General features: G+C 41.6%; 1 protein-coding gene across 2 annotated transcripts in view; it reads right to left on the bottom strand.

Annotated features, from left to right (window-relative positions):
* Window positions 1-27145, bottom strand: part of LOC135220777 (uncharacterized) — a 260488-nt gene that overhangs the window by 98038 nt on the left and 135305 nt on the right. The gene's annotated exons all lie outside the window — the stretch shown is intronic.

The raw sequence follows: 27145 nt of genomic DNA, 5'->3' as shown, positions 1-27145 counted from the left end.
AGGCGGGATACTAGCTCCTTTCCCTCAGTGTCGACGGGGGCTCCGGAAAGAAAACCAAGCACCGACAACACGGGGAGGGGCGAGAGGGTGCGAACAGAACTCGAGCCTACAGCGGAGCAACGGAGCAACAAAGGAGGGGGGAGGCCAACCCCCCTACTTCGTCCCAACGGAGCACCGTGAAGCAGAGAGACAAGGTCATACCCAGTCCAGTGTCTGTCCAGCCTCCCCTACTCCCTCCGCGTAGGCAGAGAGGGAGAGGCTGGCCCGGATGGAGTGAGCAAGGACGGACCTCCCTCCCCCCAGCTCTATTGGGAGAGCGGTGGGAGGAGGGCAGGGTGACTGGGACGGGCGTCTGGCTGTACCGCGATCACAGGGTGACCACGATACGATAACAAGAATAAAAACAACGAAATCTATAGCCTAGGTTAATGCAACCAAACTGATCAGCGAGGATGCAACCATTGATGCAACAAAACTGATAATAAGGAAGCCAAACAAACTAATGGGGACCATGATATAATAAACCTAGGCTAAGATAACGTACCAGACGCCCTAGGCTAACCAAAACCAAATAAAATAATTAGAATAATTAAAATAACACCAAAGTAGGGGAAATAAATATAGTAGAAGAAAAAATCCAGGAGTGTATGACTAACCCGAAGGAAAGTCTACCACTCAAAAGCTAGCCTGGGCCGTACTAAGAGCTATGGCTAGGGTCTGGAGGAAGAGATAATGCCTACGTAAAGTATAGAAAGACATGCATGCATGACATAAAAACAATGCAGGCTAGATCCCCTAACGAATAATAATCATAAAAAGGTCTAGAGACGCATAAAATAAAGGGAAGGTTCCAGGTATGGGAGACCGAGAACGAACACCCGCCACGAGGCAGAACAATGCCGCCATGCTTCCGACCGAGAACCCGTATTTATGCCTAAAAAAACGGCAAATACTGACTCCAGGAAGGAAAAAAACTAAATAGGAACCTTTTCAGAATACTAACTTAGCTGATGCGATGGCTGATCGTTCCATGGTGGCAGAAAATCCTCAAAAAGAGCACAAAAACACAGAGCAAGAAAAATGCGGCGTCTCGTAGACCTCTAAACTTTAAAGGATGCCGCCACCAGAGGCGCGGCAGTCACCTAAGCGTGGGTTGTAGTAGTAGTAGTTGCTGCCCCGTTCTGTGGTCGGCTCTCTTCCTGTGGGATTTTGTTGTAGGAAATTTCTAATTGACAAGAAGTTCGTGTAGTGGTCTCACTCGCCCAGTGTTCATACCGACGCCCTCCTTGTGGTGTGAGCGAGTCATGTTATACTGACCTTTTCTTTATTTTGTTTATTCTCTGGTATTTGTTAGATCATTTACCCTAGAAATAATGAATTAAAGGATTATTTCGCGCAGCGACACGAACTGAGCCCCGAAAAACTAATATGGAAATGTCAGAATATTCTGGCTCGCTTACCTTATTTAAATGTGTCGGTATGGTTTCTGGGGCAAGTGAAACAACTACCAGAGGTCCTTTGCCATTTAGATGCATCCTTCTCAAAATCCCTCTACTAAAGAGGAGCCGACCTAAGGCCCACTCCTCGCTAACGTTATGGCTAGCGCCTCTGACGTCATTCCTGTAGTTAGCACCCAAGCTTGGGCCAAAAGGGGAGGGGGGGAGGGGGGGTACAAGAGAAGGGTGGGATTTCACTAGGCGACACAGGCCCTTGCCCCAGAAAATAGATTTTTCCTTCGTCAAAATCCCTTTTCTGGGCTCAGCCAGTGTCACTACGTGAAATAGTACCATACAAATGGCCACATAAGCTTGGAATAAGGAAGTACCTAAGAAAGATGTAGGATAATCAAAAGCAATTAAGGTTAATTGCTATAATCTAAGGGTAAGGTTACGAGTAGACTAACAAGGGCAATTGAAATCTTAACAGTAAACATAATACAAAATGGTTAACACTAATAGTAAACAGAATGTTAACTTAAACTGTGACTAATCCTAAGAACAAAATACAAGGGAAATATCACAATATATACAACATGTGGCATCCAAGGTACAAAAAAGAAAAAGGCTACATGGTGGCAGAGCACGGCAAGAATGTCAGCGAGGCAGGTAGAAAGGAGAGATCTAGACTAAACTATTACTACTATTCAAGCAGTGTCAGGGGAAACTGTGTTTCCTGCTGCAACTGCTGGAAATTTAAGTGCTTCTAAGACTTAAGATAATGGCATTTAAATACTGTCGGAGATTTCCAGCCTGTGTACTTCTTCAAGATCATCACAATTCATATGTTGGAAGTAGTTAATAGAGGTAGCTACTGCCCTAATGTCATGTACCCGAGGGAAGGACTCTGGGTTGGCTTGTTTAATGAAATATAATATTTGTTGTTCTAATTACTTTTGAGGGAAATAGTGCCACCTTTTTCCTTATAAATAGAGGTCCTGAGGATCTTAGGGCCGTTATATTTAGGTATGCTCTTAGGGTAGTAACTGGACATAAGGACGGGTCCTGTGGAAGTGGGAGAATTTTCCACAGGGTCCACCTATCTAGTGGGTCCTCATTCTTAGCTAGAAATTGACGATCTGGAGAAAGTAGCACTTCTCCTGAAGGGAGAAACTCTATATGACCACAGTCTCTAGATAGAGCCGACAGTTCAGAAAGTACTCTCTCTGAGGCCAGACTTAAAAGGAATAATGTTTTCCTCAGGAGGGTAAAAAGTCACATGAGTCATTATTAGTGTCTGAGGCTAATTTGAGCACATCATTCAAGTCTAGCACAGGCGTTAGGGATAGATGAAAAATAAGAGTCTGTTAGGTCTATTTTGAAACCAAACTGGAAGATTTTCTTGAGTGCAGATTTAGTAGTAGTAATAGTACTAGCTGCTAAACCTTTTTCAACACAGCGTCCTGAAAAAGGATATGGCCAGATTGGTTGTCATGGTTGGTGCTTCCAAATTCCTCAGGAATACAGCTAGTTTTTTAACTGCTGAGTCATACTGACGTAGAGTCGATTCACGTTTATCCGACTCTAAGAATAGAATATTCTTAGGGTCGATATTGGCATCCCTTTTTGCCGCAAACGTCATGAAATCCATAAAGTTAGGGTTTCTGAATTCCTGAGGAAGCGTACACAGTCCTCGTTTGTACTAATTGTGATAGTCTGGGATGGGAATCCGTGAGGTCGGAGTCCCAATTCCAGCAGTACAGTGGTCCCCCCGTATTCATGGGGGATGCGTACCAGACCCCCCCGTGAATAGTTAGAATCCGCGAATGTTTGGAACCCCCCTCTAAAAATGCTCATAAACTCCTGTCTGAAGCATGCAAACACCAAAGTATCCCTAAAAGACCATCCTTCATCAAATATACATAAAATATCCTATTATGGTTCATATTAATCTTTGAAATATTATTAATACTGTTTTAAAGTAAATCTTACATTTTATGTTTATACATAAATACATACTATGTACGTACTGAATGACTTAGTTACGTATGTGAAAATAATTCAGTCCCCCCATAAGTATTCAGTCATGCACGTTTTCTTTCATACTGTTACTATTTGAGACATCCATTTTCTTTTTACAAGGGAAGTGAAATCACAAATACCAAATGTCTACTTAAAGTATTATCCTACATCAAATATACCATTGAATTGGTATTATTAATATCATTTTAAAGTAATCTTAAACATTTTACCATTAGAAATATATAAACAGCCAATAGCAGAGAGAGAGAGAGAGAGAGAGAGAGAGAGAGAGAGAGAGAGAGAGAGAGAGAGAGAGAGATTACATAAAACCATTAAATTCGTTGACCATTGTATGGCATTGTTACTATCCCAGCTCTGAGCATCACTGGAGTTGAGGTAGGGAAATTGATACAGAAAAAGACGAAGGGAAGAATTTTCATTTGAAATTAGTTATCGTATTGTTACTATTTCTATTATTATTATTGTTATTTGAAAAGAAAATAAAATAAACATGTGCATCTACCATGTGATCCGAGGTGGCCTAGGCCAGCCAGAACCTTCTCGATAAGCATGAATACAAAGTGACATCTTAACAAAAACACGGGGGAGAAGGAAGAAAATATGATAGAGGAGAGAAAGAGGTGTCCTGGAGAAGCTGGATCGGACCAACCGAGAAGGAAGGGCGAACCTAGCGACTCTGAGCAGGCAAGCCTATGCTGATACGTAGAAACATAGGGCGGTGACCAGGGTGGTTCAGGACATCAGAGAAAGGACCAGAGTCCTTCTAAAGAGCCTATCTCATAGAAACCTGACAACTAAAAGAACATGGATGCATGAACTCTAAGCTGAAGGAAACGGCGTAGGCTACGAGCCTAGAGTGAACTCGTTCGTAAACAACCCCCGTGTTGAGATAAAATATGTAAATAACACGTCAATAATGCATAATCAAAAGAATAATAATGTACTGCTAAATTATTCGAGCACAAACGGTATAAAGGACCAAATGTAGCACGAAACAATGGAACACGTGGGAGCAAGCCGCTCATGGTGGCTCGGGAACAATGCCGCCTGGGACGCCGTCCTTAAACAACCTAAATAAAACGGTTAAACGGGTCCATGGCAGTTCGTAAATGTTATAAAACATTAATAGCAGTACTTAACTTGGATGCAGAAGAATCTTGACGTTGCATGATGAAGATGAAGTAATTCCAGAACGAACACAACACAAAGCAGAAAAAGTACATGCGGTGTGGATCGTGCTAACGAAAGGATGACGTCAGAGGCGCTAGCCGTAACGGTAGCAAGGAGTGGGCCTTAGGTCGGCTCCTCTTTAGTAGAGGGATTTTGAAGAAGGATGAATCTAAATGGCAAAGGACCTCTGGTAGTGGTTTTCACTCGCCCCAGAAACCATACCCCGACACCTTTAAATAAGGTGAGCGAGACAGAATATTCTGGCATTTCCATATTAGCTTTTTTCTCTGGTATGTTAGCAATAATTTACCTTAGAAATGTGTGCTAAAGGGACATTTCACTGGGCGGACATGGGCCCTTGCCCAGAAATATGATTTTTCCTTAACCTTAATTGTTTTTCATTATCCTACATATTCCTTGTGTACTTCATTTTTCCAAGCTTACGTGGCCATTTATCTGGTACTATTTCACGTAGTGACACTGGCTGAGCCCAGAAAAGGGATTTTGACGAAGGAAAAATCTATGTCTGGGCAAGGGCTCGTGTCGCCCAGTGAAATCCCACCCTTCTCTTGTACCCCCCCACCCTTTTGGCCCGAGCTTGGGTGCTAACTACAGGAATGACGTCAGAGGCGCTAGCCGTAACGGTAGCGCGAGGGTGGGCCTGGGCCTTAGGTCGGCTCCTCTTTAGTAGAGGATTTTGAAGAAGGATGAATCTAAATGGGCAAAGGACCTCCGGTAGTGTTTCACTCGCCCCAGAAACCATAACGACACCTTTAAATAAGGTGAGCGAGCCAGAATATTCTGGCATTTCCATATTAGCTTTTTTTGCTCTGTATGTTAGCAATAATTTACCTTAGAAATGTGCTAAAGGGACATTTCACATAGCGACACGGGCTGAGCCCAGAAATGATAATGATATTATTTTTCATTTCTGATGGTTGCATACTAAACTTCAGGCAATGACAAAAAAAGGAGCCCTAAATGAACTCTTAATCTTAAAAATTAAGCGTGCTGTGATTTTTTGAAAAAAAAATTTCCGCTTCGGCGCTCACTCGCAAACGCCGCTGGCATACGGGAGACACTTTTGGAAATACCGGCTCAGCGTTTAAGGGTTAATGCAGCCTTGTATGCTATAATTGTTGTAACAGCAAGATGTTTGTCTTCAAAGAGGTGTATAAGAAAATTCATTAGTGTTTCTATAGAAATCTCGATTGGGCTCTCACTCTGGATATAACCGAACCATATTCTCTATACGTACTGGTATTGCCGGATAGATGATGTCCATAGTTTTTGCACAAGGTGCCAAGCAATTAATTATTGGCGAGTAGTTTTCACGGTAGATTACATTTAAAATACCACAGGTGAAGGTCTCGGCTTAGAAAGGAGGATGCGTAAACGGTTTTCCCTCCTGTTTACTGGAATAGTACAGCAGACGCTAATGGAATTGACCTCTTTGTCCATTGTTGAAGTAATAGGAACCAATTTCTGTTTGGCCATTTTGGGGCTATTAGGTAAGCTGTTCCTTTAAAGGTTAGGAGCTTGTTTAAAACCTTCGAAATCTGGGACAATGGAGGAAAAAGATATACTGTCTTCCAGTTGTTCCAGTCCTATAGGAAGGCATCTCTTGCTATTGTTTGATTTCCAAATTCGGGGACATATATACTGGAAGTTTGTGCTTCTCGTATGTGGCAAACAGGTCCACTTCCGGTTGTGGAATTAAGTTGTTTGTTATTTGAAAGGAATGGTTGTCCAATGACCACTCTATTGAGGCTGTCGTATTCCTTGACAAAGAGTCTGCTATTACATTGAGAGACCCTGTAAGGTGAATTGCAGACAAATGCCACTTCTTTACCGGTGCCATCTGAAGGATGGCTAACATTAGCATACTCAGAGGAGGTGAGCATCATCTCAATTTGTTGATGCAAGAAATTGCAGTCGTGTTGTCTAGGACCAACAGAATGTGTCTCTTCCGGAGGCTTGAGTTTCTCTAGAGACAGAAAGACAGCCATCAACTCTAAGAAATTGATATGACAATTCTTTAGGGTAGCTGACCACCTCCCCGCCACCTGACGATCCTCCCAATGTCCTCCCCAACCTTTCAACAAGGCATCTGTGAGTATTGTCCCTTTTACAGATGGAGGAGTCAGGGTGACCTGTTTTGCCAGAGATTCCTTCAAGTTACTGATGCATTTTGTGAGATTTGTCTCACATCCTTTTTCTTGCATGTGACATCCAAAATTTGTTCACGTTTTTTAGTTGCAATCTGAGTATTGGATAGATGTAAAACTGGAGCAGACCCATCATACGCTTTACTTGCCATCTGGAAGCAAATGAGTTTGTGTCAGGAACCTTTTGAGGTTTTTCCTTACTCTGTCCTGTGCTTTGAGGGGAAGATACAAAAGGCCGTGAACATTATTATTATTATTAAAGTCAGTTCAACCACACCACTGAGCTGACTTTCAGCTCTCTAGGGCTGGCCCGGGAAGGATTAGATTAACATAAAAAAATCATGTCTAGGCCAGAGGCAAAGCTCTGAAACCGAATTGTTTATTGAACGTGATGATAAATGAGTGAAAAACTAAAAACTGCACAAAGGTACACACTCACTTTGGAACACATGCACACAATAAGTATTTTTACTCATGTATCCACACATACATAAAAAATAAAATCAGAATAACTTAACCCTCTTACGCCGACTGGAAGTATTTTACGTCGACCATTTTTTGTCTCCCGTGTGCCGACTTGGATTTATTTTTACGTCGACTTACAAAAGTTTTTTTTTAAATTCGCGGAAAAATACTTATAGGCCTACCAGCCTAAAACTTTTGAATCACGCGCCTTGGGGATGCTTGGAGTTCACGGATCAAGGTGTTGTTTTGTTTACAATCGTTACGCAGGCGCGCAAGCGCGAATTTCTTTCTTGCCGCACTAAAAAGTATCTGTGACACATCTCGGAAATTATTTCGTCACTTTGACATAATTTTTGTACCATGTAAACATTAGCCGTTACATGAAGTATTATATATGAAAATGTGCGCATTTTTATGTAGAATACAACAATAAAATACTCATTTGTAGCTTTTATCAGTTTTGAGATATTTTCATATAAATAACGATAATTGCCAAATTTTAACCTTTGGTCAACTTTGACTCTACCGAAATGGTCGAAAAACCCAATTGTAAGCTAAAACTCTTATATTTTAGTAATATTCAATCATTTACCTTAATTTTGCAACTAATTGGAAGTCTCTAGACAATATATTCGATTTATGGTGATTTATAAAAAAAAATAACATTTTCTTTACATCCGCGCGGTAACTCTTCCGAAAAAATCATACGTGCGATTGTGGTTAATGTTTGCACTATTTTAAAATTAGCCGTTAAAATAAAGTTTTATATATGAAAATGTGCGCAATTTCTTTTCATGCACAATAAACTAAAAAAAACAACCATGGTTGTAGCTTTTATCAGTTTTGAGATATTTTCATATAAATAACGATAACTGCCAAAATTTCAACCTTCGGTCAACTTTGACTCTACCGAAATGGTCAAAAAATGCAATTGTAAGCTAAAACGCTTATATTCTAGTAATATTCAAGCATTTACCTTCATTTTGCAACAAATTGGAAGTCTCTAGCACAATATTTTGATTTATGGTGAATTTATAAAAAAAATAACATTTTCTTTACATCCGCGCGGCTAACTCTCTGAAAAAAAAAAATCATACCGTGCGATTGTGGTAATGTTTGCCACCATTTTTTAAATTAGCCGCCGTTACATAAAGTTTTTATATATGAAAATGTGCGCAATTTCATGTAAAATACAACAAAAAATAATTGAAGGTTGTAGCTTTCTCATTTTTGAAATATTTGCATATAAATCACGATAAATAGAAAAAAAAAGAAAAAAAACCACGTTCGGTCAACTTTGACTCTACCGAAATGGTCGAAAAACGCAATTGTAAGCTGAAACTCTTACAGTCTAGTAATATTCAGTCATTTATCTTCATCTTGAAACAAATTTGAAGTCTCTACCAAAATATTTAGATTTATGGTGAATTTTAAAAAAAATCTTTCCTTCCCTCCGCATGCGGATTCTCCACCACAAATCTCCAAAATGTGTACGTACCATTCTCGGAATATTTGCTCCATTTCATATTAGGCATTTCATAGAGTTTTATATATGAAAATGTGCGCAATTTCATGTAGAATAAAACAAAAAATTTTTGAAGGTTGTCGCTTTTCTTTCTTATTTCCGAAATAATTGCATATAAAAAATATATATAAAAAAATTCTACATTCGGTCAACTTTAACTCGTCAGATATGGTCGAAAACTGCAATTGTAAGCTAATACTCTTACAGTATAGTAATATCCAATCATTTGTCTTCATTTTGAAAGAAATTGGAAGTCTCTAGGACAATATTTAGATTCATGGTGAATTTTTGAAAAAAATATTTGTTTTACGTCAGCGCGTTACGAATTCATGCATTATTTTGTGATAATATTTTCTCTGTGTTGCTTTTATCGTTTTACAATGTGTTATATACCAAAATAATAGCAATTTAGTGTACATTACAACGGAAAAAAAGTAACTTGTTACCTTTAACCGTTTTGCGCACAGCGCTATTTGAATACAATTATATATGAAATTTCGTTTTTGCGCTATCATATACCGCATTATTTATATATAATAATGATAATTTTTTTATTTCTGATGGTTGCATACTAAACTTCAGCCAATGACAAAAAAAGGAGCCAAAAATGAACTCTTAATCTTGAAAACTAAGCACGCTGTGATTTTTTGAAAAAAATATTTTTTCCGCTTCCGCGCTCACTCTGAAACCACCTCCGGCACATGGGAGACAATTTTTTTTTTACAGCTTCGGCGTAAGAGGGTTAAGTAACATTTAAAAAAAAAAATTTTTTTAATTAATTGAATAGTCTAATAATTTTGTATTATCACATTTTACTTAGGTTTATAATTTATCCACTAAATTACACATCTTCAAGAACATAAAAATAGGCATGTTAAAATGCAGAGGATTCTGACAAGATTTCTTTCATAGATCTGTTGCAAATGTCAACAGTCATTGCTGGTTGTACTTTGGGCATTCACATAACGTGTCTGACAGTTATAACCACCTTGCACTCTGCACACTAAGGAGCTGAGCCACATGGGTTGCTCATTAAGTGTCCATGTGACAGACGGGTATGGCCTATACGGAGAAGTGTCAGAATTACTTGTGCATGTCTTTCTCTCTGATATGATGAACTCTACTTTCCAACATCAGGTTTTATTTGTTTTAATTTATAATTTTCTGATTCTTCATTCTAAATACAGTAGTGCCTCAGGATACGAAATTAATCCGTTTTGAAGCGGCTTTCGTAACCTGATTTTTCATATCTAAAACCACGTTTTACATGTAAATTGCCTAATTTGTTCCAAGCCCTACAAAACACCACAGTTAAATTTTATAATAAAGCTAGATTGAATAATAAACAAATGAAATTACAACAATTGGACCATTCAATACCTACATAAACTATACTATACCTGTAAATAAAGTGTATTAGTGTACACGGTACAAGAAATACTGTACGTACATAAGTAGTAAATGTGGAACCTTACCTTTGAGTGAGGCGATCTCCTAAAGCGGCGACAGAGGAGGACAAATGGCAGAAAACATGAACACTTAACTTTACGAAACACATTAAAATATAGCAGAAAACATTAACTCTAAACTTTACGAAACACATTAACAAATGGCAGAAAACATTAACACTTAACTTTACTAAAAAACTTAAAATTAAATGTCTTTTATCTTTTTTCAGTTTTTACATTTTTTTTTTTACTTTTTCATACTTTACGTTTTTTTACAAAATTTTTATTTCTTCACTACTTTCCACTTTCTGTTTTTTCATATCACTTGGATCTTCCTTTTTGCTTACTACTACCTAAAGGCCTCTTTAAAAAAATAACTTATCTAAAAGGAAGATTGCTTCTGCCTGCTTTTCCAAAATGTTCCTGGAAATGACTCAGGCAAACGTCATCAAACTGAGTGGGGGTGGGGGGCTGCCGCAAGCATACGACCTGTGTAAGCCTTTTTGGGGTGTCGCCCTCTTTTCTACAAATGATTGCACCTTATGAAAAGCAGCTAGAGCATCCTTAATTTTACCGTTGTCATAGGGTCGCCCTCCTCCTTCTCCTCGCCACTGCTAGAGAACTCTTCTTGAACAACGTTATGTTGCATGGCCTCCAACTCCTTCAGGTCATCCGTCATAAGCTCCTCTTGGTGCTCCTCGAGTAGGTCATTGATGCGTCCCTGTCGACGATCAGAACCCCATGGACTTGCCCGAGTGGCAACGATCTCGTCAAGATCTAGTTGCAAAACAGTTTAAGGATCGTCAAACTGTTTCTGAATCTGCATCAGCTTCGGCCACGTTGAATCCCTCGAAGTCTCGGGTGGATACGGCATCAGGCCAGAGTTTCCTCCATGAAGAATTCAAGGTTCGCCTCGAAACCTCCTGCCAAGCTTGATCAATGAGTTTGATGCATATGACGATATCGAAATGCTCCTTCCAAAATTCACACAAGGTGAGGTTTGTGGTATCGGTGATGTCGAAACATCTCTTGAAAAGATGCTTCGTATACAGCTTTTGAAGTTCGATATCACTGGCTGGTCCAAGGGTTGGAGGAGAGGGGTGATGTTAGGCGGAAGATAAAGAACCTTGATGGAAGAATGCTCTGCTAGGATATCTTCCTCGAGGCCAAGAGGTTGAGCAGGGGCATTGTCCAACAACAGCAGACATTTCAGAGGGAGGCGCTTCTCTTCCAAGAATTTCTTCACTGTTGAGCCAAAACACGATTTACCCACTCGATGAACAAAAGTCTCGGTTCTACCCACGCTTTTGCCATTAGCCGCCCTCCACATCACTGGAAGCTTCTCCTTTAGCACTTTGTGGGCCTTGAAGGCTCGAGGAGTCTCCAAATGCTTACGCAAAGTAGGGGCTTCACCTTGCTATCCCCACTGGCGTTCGAACAAAGTGCAAGCGTAAGCCTGTCTTTCATAGGCTTATACCCGGGTAGCTTCTTCTCATCCTCCGTGATGTACATCCGACGAGGCATTTTTTTCCAAAAAAAGCCAGTCTCGTCACAGTTGAAGACTTGCTGAGAACTGTAGCCTTCCTTGATCGTCATCTCATCGAACGTCTTAATAAAGGCTTCGGTTGCTTTTGTGTCCAAGCTGGCAGCCTCCTCATGCAGCACCACCAAATGGATGCCAGTCCATTTACGGAATTTATCCAACTAACCCCGAGAAACCTTGAAGTCTGGGGTTGGCGTCATGTCCCTTCTCCTCCGTCGTCTTCGGCCTCGGCAATCAAATCGTTGAAAATAGCACTGGCCTTGTGGCAGATTGCTGTCTCGGTTATCTTTTATTCATACAAGAAGCAGCCTCTCCATCTCATCATGCGCGTGGCTCCTCTTGTTGGACAAAATAGTCACGCCCTTGGAAGGTGTAGCTGCTTTGATGGCTTCCTCCTGCTTAAGGATGGTGCCTATAGTCGACAGATTTTGGCCGTATTCCTTTGCGATCACACTCAACCGCATGCCAGCTTCATACTTTTTAATGATCTCCATCTTTGTCTCCAAAGAAAGCATCCTCGTCTTTCCGTGAACTTCAGCAACATTCTTGGGATCCATGGCTATAATTAAGTTAATTAATTTCACACACAACACGATAAAGTATACGTACAAGTAAAAAGCGAAATCACTAACACGAATTTACGTTAACTAATGAAATACGTATATGTGTACGAACGAATTCCACATGTATACGATAACACTGGTGCAACATCGGGCCCCTTTTTCCATCCAATGGTGCCAGATACCTCCTGATAGTGATCAACCGGTCTACCAGGTGCCCTGAGGCCACCCTGATGTCAGAAGCCATCACAGATGCCTGTGCCGAAGCCCTTCTGTCCAGCTGGATCAGCCGCTTTGGAGTGCTGGACGATGTCACGATGGACCGGGGACCCGCCTTCACATCAGAGCTTTGGTCCTCCCTGGCACACTGATGGTGGGGACCAAGCAGCACACCACCACATCCTACAACCCCACAGCCAACAGCATGGTGGATAGGGTCCACAGCTCTCTCAAGGCTTCTCTGATGGGACATTGCAAAGTCCCCGACCAGAAGGCACAGCTACCATGGGTCCTACTCAGCCTCCACACCGCCCCAAGAGCCAATGGCGACCTGTCCCCAGCAGAAAAGGTATACAGAGAGACCCTAACAGTGCCAGGCAAATTCTTCCCCGCTAACAGCGACGACCTTGACATTCCCTGGCAAGACTCCGAGCAGCCACCCAGAAGTTTGTCCTCTGCCGAGAAACATAAACCAACAGAAGAAACAGTTCTGCCCGAGTGCCTTGGACTCCAGTAGATTCGTCTTTATCAGGAACGACACCGCCCCGCCCGCCCTTGACGAGGCCCTACCAGGGCCCTACTGGACGGTTGTAACCCCGGGCCGGGGGGAGGAGAAGGCATTCCTCATTTCGATCGGCGGCCACAAGGACTGGGTCTCGATAGACCGCCTCAAGCCCACCATCATCCCTAACGTAGGCCCTCACAGAATCCCAGCGCAGAACACGACACCGCTGAATTCCTGCAGCACCCCTAGATGTTGCCAGGGCCATCCAGGGAAAGCAGTTGAACCCCCCAGGTTCACTACCAGGGGCAGCATCCTGCTTCCTGACCCATCAGATGACGAGGACCCGTAACACTCCCCTCGACTGAGGGAATCCCACAGACTCCTCCAGCTCCCTGCAAGATTCCGTTGACCTCAGCCAAGGATGACATTTGGGCCGAATGTTCGGCCTACCTTTGTAAATATCTTTTTCCCATATATATATGTGCCTTCTCTTTCAGATACTAAATTGTAGAGCGATTCATGCCCTTTTCACCAATGTACGTATATATTGTGTGAATCTGTTTCCTCTATTTCAAACTACATGTGTATTTTCCGCCGTAAAGAAACACATTCACAGCAGGGGGCTCTGCCCTTTTGTTCATGGTTATTTGTGCGTGCGTGATGGACACTACGTTTCTGTCCACATGCCCCCCGCCTTATATACAGCCTCTCTGCGGAATAAAGTTAGTTTGATCTCCTTCCTTGTTTGACTCAGTCCTCACAAGTGGAAGCACTTCACGGCCAAGTTTTTTTTTTTTTTTTTTGAAATCTGCACTGCTGGTGAATGCAAGTACATACTGTGCATAATTTAAACCCAAAGGTAGTTTACTTTTAGAATTTATGCTTTTGTTGAAGGGGTAAGTCACTGGCAACAGAAAATACTTGTATGAGACACAACAGTCCCTAATTTCTCAGATAAATCACGAGGTAAAATTATTAGTACTTATATTACATACTTATCTATAAAATCTACTAACCAAAAAATCATGAATATAAAGCTGTAAACAAATATCACTGGTTCCAAGCAACGTAAAAACACATACAAACAAGCAAAAAACAAATATCACTGTCTATTAGCTGCTGCCAACTCAAAAGAACTTTGCTTTAATTTATGGATTCAACTCATTAAGATATCAGACAACTTTTGGCTTGATATTCTATTCTGCCATAACTCACAACACCGTTCAGATGTTGCTTCATTCACAACAACTTAATCATAATTTAAAGTAAGTTACTCTAAATACTAAACTTGCTTCTTTTCAAAGTTCCTTTTGCTTGATTTAAATCAAGCATCACAACAAATTATCATATTTTTCTTGTTTGGAGATACTCCTTTTACATAAAACTTTTTATAATACATTTTTGCTACTAGTATTGACAACTGCCCTTGCATTACTGTACACTATTTTCATCTTATATTATAGCCTGGAAATTCTGCTCATTATGAATAAACTCACTCAATACAAAATCATTTTCTTTCCTAGATTAAGTTTCTTTTAATAAGCTGAAATATCTTGTGCTCATCTCTAGTACTGTTAACACAAAATTTATATAAACTGGCTTTTAACCAAAGTCTGCATAAAAAAGCTTCTATGGATTCACCTTCTATTTACAATACCAAAGAAAGCTCAAGTCTAAAAATGCATTCTTCATATTTTCATTAGAAAACATGCAAGTTTCCTGCAATTCATGGCCCTTAGAAACAGCTTGTCACTGCTTTTGCAATTAGTAAAATAACTACTTAAAAAGTTGTACAATTCCTCAGACACATCCTTATTGTCTGTTATGTTCCAGTTGATAATAGTTAGTGGAAGAAACTTCTGATCATTTTGATAAATGTCAATACCAGTTAACTTAACAAATGTTACGGCTGAAACCTGCTTTCCTCAATGAATTTCCCATGGTCTTCCCAATGGAACTTTGGCCACTCCTATTCTTATATCACCTTATCAGGTAAAAATTTATGAACCATTCTTAAAGTCAAACCCAGCCTTTTTGGCCACTAAGGCGTTGGTCTTGTTTACCCTGGATTTTCCACACCGTTTCCACTTCTCCCAAGGTATGTACTCTCTCTTTCTTGTGTTCAGCCTCTGACCACCAGTCTTGATTTGCTTTGGAGCAAATCCTTTTAACTGTCCTTTTGCTTACTTTGGCAGCTTTGGCTGTGTCCGACGTAGGCCTTTTCATCTCAAAAGTATCAATTAACATTATAATTATTTCCTTAGTCTGACTGTGCATGCGGGGGCAGCGAGAAGCGGGAGGTGTTTACATGGTGGGTACGTGACATGGAATGACCTTGCCGGGCTGAGGTAGCAACAGAGCACTAACCCAGCACAGAGGTAATGTCAAATCTCAGGAAAACATTTTTAGTAACATTCATTTCCCCATCAAAAACTTTAATCATTCTTAAACATATGAAGTTTTATTATGAAACAGAGTAATTACCATATTAATGGGCCAAGCCCGTGTCGCTATGTTTAATATCCCTTCAGTTCATATTTCTAAGGTAAATAATACTAACATTACTAGAGAAAAAACAAAAGAGGGGGATGTCAGAGTATCCTGACTCGCTCACCCTAAATAAAAAGAGGGTGTCGGTATGGTACTGGGGCGAGTGAGACCACTACCACGGACCTCTTGCCATTTAGATCTCTTCTCCATCAAAATCCCCCTGCCAGAGAGAGCTGGTACACAGCCTGCGCCAGCAACTACTACTACTCACCCACCCACGCTAACACAGCGCCTCTGGTGGCCATCCTTTCCACACATGCTTTTTTGTCTCTGTGTGTGTGATCGCTAATTTGGATTTTTCTGCAACCATGAAACTCCAAGCCATCGCCGCAGCTAAGTTAAGTACTGCCAAAAGGTTACACATTATTTTTAGCCAGACAGGATCCGTTTTCAACCGTTTTTTAGGTATATTAACAGCACCTCCTGCGTCTGGTCTCGGGCTCGCCATACCGGCTCGCCTTGTGCGTTTTTAGCTAGCTTCTTCGGTCCCCCATACCATAGTAGCTATTGTTGTGCAGTATTTATGATTAATTTTATGGTTAAACTTATGTGTGGTGCAAGATGTGCTACCGAATTATATTTTCATCGTATTATTCGGAAATCCTATGCCTTATGTCTTAGCTCAGTGTTCATGCATGCATGTGCCTTTGTCTAGGTCTGTTAGGCATGTGGGGTCATAACCCCTCTCTCTCTTTAGTCCTACCACCCTGGCCATCGCCCTCTGTTTTACGTATCAGCAGAGGCCAGCTCCCGAGTAGTTGGATTTCCTACCTCCCAGGTAGGCTAGCCTAACTTCTCTTGGACGTCTCTTTTTCTTTTCCCTCGATTTCCTTCCTTTCTATTTTAATACGATGTATTATAGGTACAGTAGAGACCCGGTTCACGACCGTATTAGTACTCGACATAATCGGATTTCACACTAAATTTCCAATAAACTTTGTATCTGTTTTCAACCAAAAAACCAGTTTCCGACCCCCAACCATATGATGTTTGTAAACAAAACTGTTTCCGCCAGCCGCTGCTAGTTGGCGTCATCCAGTGCTACCAAATGTAGCACAATTTCAAGTTTTTTAGCATAATTTGACCCAAGAATTGGAGCTTAGCATAATTTCTTTCACACTTAGGGTTCTAGTACAATTTTAGAATGTATTTTCACTAAAATTTTAAATAAAATGCAGAAAATTCCTCAATTTCATACACAGCTATAGTGAATGTATCTTCATAGTGAAATTGCCTCAAAAGCAGCACTAACAAATGAGTTAATTGCTAAGTTTGAACCCAACTAAGGAATGTTAAATTTTGTGAATATAAATAAATACCCACAGTGGCATGACAAACGATCAATAAGTGTTAATAATGTTTTTTCTTCATGAGTAGAGAATTACTTTTTTTCCTTTTTTAAGTTTATTTTTTTCAGTAGTTATCAAATTTGAATTATGTCTGGAAGTGATTTTCTATACACACAATTTTCAAGTATTTATTCATTGTGTATGTGATCTGTTAAAGAAAAATAGTGTTTCAGTGGCATGATAATGATCAAGTAATAAGTACGTATGTTTTTCTTCTTGAGTAGAGACTTTTTTAGTTTTAATTTTTCAGTAAATATCAGTAAGTAACAAAATGTTATATTTGAAGTAATTTTCACACATTTTCAAGTATTTATTAATTGTTTATGTGACCTGTTAAAGAAAAATGGTTCTGCGTGGCATGATAATGATGCAGTAATAAGTAAAATTTGTTGTTTTTCTTCACATTTGTATGTGTGATCTTCACACATTTGTCAAATAGTATAATAGTGATTGCATATCAAATAGTGTACTAGTGATTGCGTATGTGATCTATTAAAGAAAAATGGTGTTTTATTATGAGTTTCCTAACATGTAAAGATAATCAAATTATTAATTATAATATTGTCTGTTCGTCACTTTGTATCATTTTTCACCAATCAATATATAAATGTTTTAAATTTCCATTACATCGTTGTTTTTAAGCTCAAATGTATTAGAGAAATAAGATAATGATAGATTAATAGCATAATTCTGGCACAAAATTGCACCATATTTGGCATAAATTCTTGCTTGGACCGACTAGCATAATTTAGCAAAACGGTTGGTAACACTGGTGACGCCACTCAGCATTGTTTAAAGTCCGCAACTAATGATTACAAACATTCAAACATGTGTTGTGTCTTGTACACCTTGCGCGCATTTCGTTTGCTTTTTCGGTGGTATCAACTCTATACGCAGTTACCTTTTGATTCATCATGGGTCCCATCATTACTACTGGCTATCTATTAAAACCTTTTGCTAATGTTAATCTCTGAAATGGAAAAAGTTTACATGGCATCTCGCATTTTCCTTTTCCTTCTTCAAAATGTTTTCCATCATTTCCAACTCCAAAATAAACCTTAAGTTTCGTCTATCCTCTCCTCTGCATGAAAGTGATGAGCAAAAAAAAGATTTAATCAAGCACCCTTCCTTGATTTTTTCAAGCGTAGACATATTCTAAACCCATGCTCACACTTGAGGCACGCGTTTTCAGTAGCAAATGCAATACGTATTTAAGTGTTAGGTTTGGAGTGAAGGCAATGTTACGTACGTAGGTTACATGTGCGGTTCGGTAGCGAATGCAATCTTTAAGCTTTGTTAAGCTTGCCGGTAAAGAAGAAGTTAGTCATAGCTTATATCAGAGAAGCCACTATGCCATATTAAGTGCGTAGTAATTAAGAAACTAAGAAAAATCTTTTATGTCGTACTGTCATACGTCAATGTTTACGTGTAAGATTTTGTAGTGAAACCAGTTACATAAGTAACATGTTCGGTTCGGTAGCAACACAATCTAAGCTTTTTAAGCGTGCCGGTAAAGAAGAGGTTACGGTATACATTAATTATAGAAATTAAGTAGATTCTTTTATGTCTACTGTAAAAATACGTCATTGTTTACGTGTGAGATTTGGTAGTGAAACCACTGTCACATACGTAACGTGTGCCGTTCGGTAGCGAACGCAATCTTAATCTTTGTTAAAGCTTGCTGGTGAAGAGGAGGTTACCCTTAGCTTAATCAGAGAAGCCGCTATGGTATAGAATAATTATAGAAATTAAGACTATTCTTTTATGGCTACTGTAAAATGACGTCAATGTTTACGTATGAGGTCTGGTAGTGACACAGTTTACATATGCAACGCGTGCGCGGTAACGAACGCAATCTGTATGCTTCGTTTATAAGCTTCCTCGTAAAAAAAAAAAAAAAAAAAAAAAAAATAAAAAAAAAAAAGGTTAGCGGTTGATATTAAACTCAAGAGATGCTGGTACGTAATGGTATAGTAATTAAAGACATTAAGAAGATTCTTTTACTTATACGTACGTATATAGTACCATGCAGTACCATAATAATTGTCAAAGTCCAATAAGCTTGAAACCAGCCCTGATATTGGACAATTTGCCGTAAAAGACGCACCTTTTTTATAAGGACATTTATGAAACAAAAATCGTTAGTATCATAACATTACATTTACTGAAAGATAATTTTCAAGCGATTTTGTATACAGTATTGCAGTCGACTCCGTAAAAGATTTACCATAAATTAATATCGAATGTAAACGTTTCTAGGCTTATAGCGACGATATGGTTTGTTTACTACCATAGTCCCGATATAAACCACCAGGGCTGCGCTATGCTTTGTTTACATGCCAACTTACTGTAGGCAAATTTTTGCAAGGTTTTGATAAATATATATTGGGTTTAATTTTAATAGTTTATTAATTTACTGTAATAATTAGACTTGCTTTTCAATGTTTTTATTATGTTAGCAACACGTTTTATGCCTACCCACTACACTACGTTCTACTTACTATTTACATAGGTAGCCTATGGCGCTTGGTCAACAATCGATTGGACGCAGGCTAGTTTTCTTTTATACTGTATATTATACATTTAAAATTATAAAATACACGTTTAACATGATATTTATTTAAACTTTTAACTTATTTAGTTGTAATTTTTTTACATGTAATGTATTGTATAAAAAGGCAAGGTTAGGGTAATAACTAATGGTCAAGAATGGATTAATCCATTTTCAGTTATTTCTAATGGGAAAACTTGATTCAGTTCTCGAAATAATCGAATTTCGACGCTCCTTCTGGAACGAATTATCGTTGAGAACCGATGCTCTACTGTATTTTACTTATGTTGCATGTTAGAGAAGGTTTGAGTTAGCCTAGGCTATCTCTTTCGCCTGGCCTATTCGTCCGCGTGGTCCTACCACGGTCGCGGTGGGCCAGACAATCGCCAAGAGCCACCAGCTCAGTCCCCCTTCCTGCCTCCCTCCCCATAGCGGGGGGAAGCAGTCCACGCTCACTCACGGTTGCCACGGCAACCAACCGGGCTCTCCTCCCCTCTTCCTCCCTACCCAGGGAGGATACAGGAGTTAAGGGGGGGGGATCTTGGGTCTGGCTCTTAGTACCGTTCTCTTCCTGGGATCCAGGGAGGGTACCTCGTGCATTCGGGTTGGGTTGGCCACCCCTCCCGCTCGTACTGGGTCCTCTTCAGGTCCCTTCTCAGCTCTCTCCCTCCCTCGGCCTACCCACCGCGCTAGCGTCGGGATCCGCTGGCTCCGCCAGCTCATCGGGGGGTGGCGGAGAGTAGCTCTCACATGCACGTGTATTTATTTTCTATACGTATCTTACATTATACAGTGGACCCCCCGTATTTGCGTTCTCCAGATTCGCGGACTCACACATTCGCGGATTTCTCTCGGAACGTTTTCCCTTGCATTTAATTCGCAGGAAAAATTCTCGCATTCGCTGTATTTTTCTATGATAAATATCCACAAACTTCTGTTTTTTGATGAATTTCATCATAAAATGCACTTTTTGTGATAAAACTATTAAAAAACCCATGTAGGAAAATTTTTAGTGGGTTTTTCTTGAGTTTTAACTAATAAAATAGGCTGTTTTTAGCATTTTTATAGGGTTCCAAACATTCGCGGATTCTAACTATTCACGGGGGGGTCTGGTATGCATCCCCCGCGAATACGGGGGGACCACTGTATTGTTATCATTATTTTATATTCCACTAGTCTGGCGGAGTGCCCGCTCACCATCCGGGTCCTCCCCCTGCATGCGGAATTTTGTACGGCGGAGCTGAGCTCCACCAGTTTTGTTGTTTATTAGGCTTAATCCTCTCATGTCTCTCCGCTGTCCTTGTACCCCTCACCCTCGGCATATAGACCAGTAGCTGGTTTGGTGGGATCTACTCCGGTGCTCCGGTAACTATCGAACTAGTTAACCAGGTCTGACGGACTATCTCTACAGGAGAACAGGAGAGGACTATGCCCAGAAAATTTTTTACTCCGGCATGCAGCGGAGTATTATATCTCTTAGCAGGCTAGTCTGTTATTAACTGCGTACTGTGTATCTGTCCACTTACAGGCTACCAACTGCCAAGAACCTGGGTGCAACGCCATTCTTCAGGATCATGTGGTCACGAGGTCTGCCAGACACACGCCCCCTGTGCCATCTGCCATGGTGAACTAGTGGTATGGCACCACAAAGCCTGCTCCATCTGTTACGACTTGGTGGATCAGTTTTCCGCCAGAGTAAGTATATACCGGAGTGGTATACTTATTCTGTTCTTGGCATACCTATTACTGTTTATAAAAACATAGGTTAAGAGATATAAACATTATTTAGTTTTAGTTGTTTAATCATATAATTTTCGGGCTTCGTTGTAAGGACTACAATGACCCTTTATTCCAGGCTGACGCCGTGAAGGACGCCCAATCGGCTACCTTGAGGGCCTGGGTCGGCAGGTTCGGGAAGAACGTGTCTAAGGGGCAGCCATACATCCTGGACAAGAGTATGGTTGTCCACATCTTCCCCGGCGGCAAGTCGACCGGGTACGTCGACCCTGCAGCGGCAGCTCCGTGTATCGCCGCCATCCAACAGCAGGTGGCGCAGGCACTGGCGGCCCAGGGCAACCCGGAGATCGCCGAAGATGTGGCTACCTTGAATCTAAACGTAGAGCCAACGGCAGTAGGTGAAGGAAGTTTGTTAGTTGAGGTAGGTTTGCTTGGAGCTCAAGGGCTTCCCTTGGGCTTATCTGGATCTTCTTCCCCTAATCCTTCTTCTTCTTCTTTCCAAGGCTTTTGCAAATCCGATATTCCGGGTAGGACGTCATCAGCTTCAGCTGTCCCTAAGGTGAAAGGGAAGCGAGTGCAAAAGACCCTTGAGAGGACGTCTTCTAAGAAGACATCGTCCTCTGCTTCTCATAAGACTCCGGTTCACCACCCGGAGCAGAGAAATCGAAGTCCTCTTCGACTTCACAGTCAAAAGGATCAAGAGGCAAGTCCTCTAGAGATAAGGTCCGTGCTTCCACAGAGCCGGAGCTGTCTACGTCCACCGGAGCACGCCCTGAGACTCCTTTGTCGGTCAGGGACCCTAGTCCCTTCGACACAGAGGCCTTCACTGCAAACATAATGCAGCAGATGGGGAACCTGGTTGGTAACTTGGTTAACGACAGGTTCGAACAAATGTTCTCGCGCATCTCCACCTCGTTTGAGGAGTCTGGCCAGTCAATCCGGAGTATTTCGGAGAGGCTGGCAAACCAGGAAAACCTGATGGCGGGTCTCAGGGAGAATCCCCCAGCAGTTCTTCCTCAGTCTGGCATGGCGTTACAACCAATGCCAGACTATGAATCTCTCCTCCCTTCACGGCGAGCAATCCTTGGAGGGTCGCAGCTATGCTCCCTTCAAGGATGGGAAATAATAACTATCCCAGACTGTGGTACTCGAAGAATTGAGGACTTCGAGTTCCACCCCGCCAACCTCCGACCACCCTTTATGGGTTATGCTCGTCTGACAGAGACTGCAATGAGGAGGGAGGATAGGATCCCGAAAGAGACGGTGATCTCTAGTCGGGATCAGGCTCAGAGAGAATGGATTAGAAGTCTAGAAGATTGGGATTGTGTCAATACCAAGCTTCAGGCTTTAAAAGCCCATTTACTATCTTTGTGGCAGAGGAGGAAACGCTAATCCCCTTTACCACAAAGTTAGCAGAGCTAACTATGCAGGTCGCCATGTAAGACGAGCCTATGCCCCAGCTGAGGGAGACAGAGCCAACATCTCTTCTCCTTTTTCCAGGATCTGAAGACCTATGGGCTGATCTGCCGGCTACCTTCACGGTCGGGAAGCTCAAACCAGATTGTGCAATTGTACAATTTGAGGAGAGGCTCCCCAGGTTGTCGGATAACCTGATCCAAGCAGAATTTGATGCTAGGACCAGGTTAGGGAGGACTTTGAACACCCTAGTTATGACAAAGGTTGCCGCAGTCACATACGGGACGGAACCTCTTTTCAAACTCTTAGCTAAAGCACAGACACACCATGCAGTGTGATCTGTATGACTTTGTGATAGCTAGACGCAAACTGCGAAAAAAAAAACATGTACTGCAGGAAGCCACAATCAGGCATGAACCAAACAAGCTGCTTGCGCTTCTATCTGGGGCACTGACCTCTTTCCCCGAAGCAGTGGTGAACAAGATTCAGCATGAAGCGACCAGGCTTAATCAGAGCCTTAAGGTCCGGTGGGACTTTCTTCCAAGAGGAAACCAGAAGTCACCCCTTCGACTTTGAAAAAGCTGAAGAAGCCTAGAAAGTTCCCACCTTTCCAGGCTGCTCAGCAACAACAGGTAATGCAAGCAGTACCAATGTCCCAGGCGGTTCAGCCGTCAACGGCGAAGAACCAGTCCCAACCCATTCTCCTCTTGACTTCCCAGAACCAGCCCTCGACCTCTTACGCTGTATCTCCGGCCTTTAATCCAGTCTTTGAAGGCCAGGCGTTCCAAGCCTTTAATAGGTTTGGAAGAGGAAGCAGGGCTAGAGGTGCATTTCGCCAAAGAGGTGGCGAAAGGACACTTAGCAGGGGCAAGCACTTCCGAGGAGGACGAGGATCACGCCCCGCCCCAAGTCAGTGAGGACCCTCAGGTGGGAGGGAGGCTGTTATTTTCCTCTATCGTCAAAGACAGATGGGGATTCAGCAGGTTGGGCACAGAGCATTGTGTCCAAAGGACTGGGATGGAGTTGGATCGAAGGTCCCCATCCATCCAAAACATTCCTTCAAAAACCAACAAGGCAAATTGATTACAGAGTATGCACAGGAACTCCTTCAGAAAGGGGTAGTATCAAGAGTCAAACATTTAAAGTTTCAAGGACGCTTGTTCAGCGTGCCAAAGAAAGGCTCAACCATACGAAGAATAATCTTAGACTTGTCCCGTCTAAACTTATTCATTCGTTGCAACAAGTTCAAAATGCTGACTATCTCGCAGGTGAGGACCTTACTTCCCCGTGGGGCCATCACCACCTCTATCGATCTTACAGACGCATACTATCATATCCCAGTTGCAAGACACTTCCGCCCATATCTAGGCTTCAGGCTAGGAAACCAGGCATTCTCTTTCAAAGTGATGCCCTTCGGGTTGAATGTAGCCCCCAGGGTATTCACGAAGATAGCGGAATCAGTAGTCCAACAACTAAGATCCCAAGGATACAGTAGTAGCGTATCTGGACGATTGGCTCATTTGGGCAACAACCGTCGAAGAATGTCTCAAAGCCACGAGAAAGGTAATCCAGTTTCTGGAACATCTGGGGTTCCAAATAAACAAGATCAAGTCCAGGCTAACGCCGGAATCTCGCTTTCAGTGGCTCGGCATTCAGTGGGATCTGAACTCCCACACTCTGTCAATTCCATTGGCCAAAAGGAAAGAAATAGCCAAAGCAACAAGGCAATTCCTCGAATGCAAACAGACATCAAGGAGAAACCAGGAAAGAATCCTAGGCTCTCTAGTTTGCGTCAGTTACAGATGTTCTGATGAAAGCAAAATTGAAAGATATAAATCGAGTTTGGCGCTCAAAAGCAAACAACAAATCTCGAGACAAGTTGTCAGTCATCCCGTCGATTCTCCGCAAGCGTCTCCGCCCCTGGGCGGAGGCCAAGAACCTGTCCAAATCAGTTCCTCTCCAATTTCCCCCTCCGGCATTGGTTATCCACACGGACGCTTTTCTAAGCGGGTGGGAAGGATACTCCCAATTCAAGAAAGTACAAGGGACTTGGTCACCTCAGTTCCGCTGGCTTCACATAAATGTACTGGAAGCTATGGCAATATTCCTCACATTGAAGAGGCTTCTACTAGCCAAAGGTTCCCACATCAAACTGGTATTGGACAGTGCAGTGGTAGTACACTGCATTAACAGAGGAGGATCCAAATCAAGTCATGTGAACCATATCATGATAGCCATTTTCTCTCTAGCAGCCAAGTACAAATGGCATCTATCCTCCACTCATCTGGCGGGAGTAAGGAACGTGATAGCAGACGCCCTGTCTCGATCAGTTCCTCTAGAATCGGAGTGGTCCCTAGACAGACGCTCATTCCAGTGGATATGCCAAAAGGTCCCAGACCTCCAGGTGGATCTTTTCGCATCACAATCGAACCACAAGCTCCCTTGCTATGTGGCCCCCAACCTGGACCCTCTGGCTTATGCCACAGACGCCATGTCCATAAATTGGAATTAGTGGAAGAAGATATACATCTTTCCTCCAGTGAATCTTCTATTGAAAGTCCTGAACAAGCTCAGGTCTTTCAAGGGACAAGTTGCTCTAGTAGCCCCGGACTGGCCCAAGAGCAATTGGTACCCTCTCCTTCTGGAATTGGGTCTCTGGCCTCAACGGATTCCCAATCCCAAACTGTCTCAGTCAGTACAAATGAGGACTGTGTTCGCTTCCTCAGGAATTCTCAAAACCCTAACTTTATGGACTTCATGAAGTTCGCGGCTAAAAGAGATGCAAATATTGATCCTCAGAATATCCTTTTCCTAGAATCGGATAAAAGAGAATCAACATTGCGTCAGTATGACGCAGCAGTTAAAAAATTAGCAAATTTCCTGAAGGGAACGGATTCTAGAACCATGACTATTAATTTGGCTATATCCTTTTTCAGATCCTTATTTGAAAAAGGTCTAGCAGCTAGTACTATTACGACCAATAAGTCAGCGTTAAAGAAAATCTTCCAGTTTGGCTTTAAGATAGACTTAACAGACTTACTTTTCGTCTATCCCTAAAGCTTGTGCTAGGCTCAGACCATCAGAAAGACCTAGTTCAATTTCATGGTTCTTAAATGACGTTCTCAAACTGGCTTCAGATTCTGACAACGATTCATGTAGCAATATAACGCTCTTAAGGAAAACATTATTCTTACTGAGTCTGGCCTCAGGAGCCAGGATATCTGAACTGTCGGCTCTCTCCAGAGACTCTGGCCATGTTGAATTCCTCCCCTCAGGAGAAGTTCTACTATCCCCAGATCGTAGTTTTTTGGCTAAAAACGAGGATCCTTTAATGAGATGGGCCCCTTGGAAGATCCTCCCTCTTCCTTAAGACCCTTCTCTATGTCCAATGACGACCTTACGAGCCTATTTGTCCAGGACATCTTCTAGGTCCTCAGGTCCCCTATTTATAAGGGAAAAAGGTGGCACCATTTCCTTAAAAGGAATCAGACAACAAATCCTGTATTTTATCAAACAAGCCAATCCTGATTCATTCCCTAAGGTCCATGACATCAGGGCAGTAGCCACCTCAATTAATTATTTCCAACATATGAATTTTGATGATTTAAAGAAATACACAGGCTGGAAGTCGCCGACAGTTTTCAAACGTCACTACCTGAAATCCTTGGAATCTCTTAAATTTCCTGCAGTGGCAGCAGGAAACACAGTTTCTCCTGACACTGTCTAAGTAGCTTTAGTTATAGATCCAGATCTCCTTTCTACCTGCCTCACTAACAATTTTCCTTTAACCTACCACCAGGCTCAACCCATTTGAGCCTTAGCTGCCTAAAAAGGCTATATAGTGATGTGTCCCTTATTTTTTTGCTAGGGTCACTCACACCTGTACTTAATTGCCAAATAAGGCTATATTGTGATGTTCACCCTTATTTTTATGCTAGGGTAACTCACTTCTGTATATATTGATGTTTTCTAGTTTTAAGTTATCATAAGTTAGCATAAGTATAGTACTAAGTCCTATTATAAGTTAGCATAAGTGTAATATTAAGTTCTATTATGTATTTTAAGGCTAACATATGTTACTATGCATTAATTAAGATTTTGTATGATAACTTTGTAAATATTTAAACTAGATTATACTCATGTTTTATAGATGTGTTTTCTTGTTACCTCTTTCCATGTCTTTTCCCAAGCTTGTGCTAATTCTCTGGTACTATTTCACAAAGCGACACGGGCTTGGCCCAGAAAAGGGATTTTGACGAAGGAAAAATCTATTTCTGGGCAATGGCCCGTGTCGCCCAGTGAAATCCCCCCCTATTTTCTCTCCCACCCCGGTGCCCAAGCTTGTCCTTCTAACATCAAGGATGGCCACCAGAGGCGCTGGTGTTAGCGTGGGTGGGTGAGTAGTAGTATTAGTTTGCTGGTGCAGGCTGTGTACCAGCTCTCTCTGGCAGGGGGATTTT

The sequence above is a fragment of the Macrobrachium nipponense genome, chromosome 2, assembly GCF_015104395.2.
Source record: "Macrobrachium nipponense isolate FS-2020 chromosome 2, ASM1510439v2, whole genome shotgun sequence".
Taxonomy (NCBI): domain Eukaryota; kingdom Metazoa; phylum Arthropoda; class Malacostraca; order Decapoda; family Palaemonidae; genus Macrobrachium; species Macrobrachium nipponense.
The sequence above is the reverse complement of the archived record's forward strand: the minus strand, read 5'-3'. Positions and strand labels throughout refer to the sequence as shown.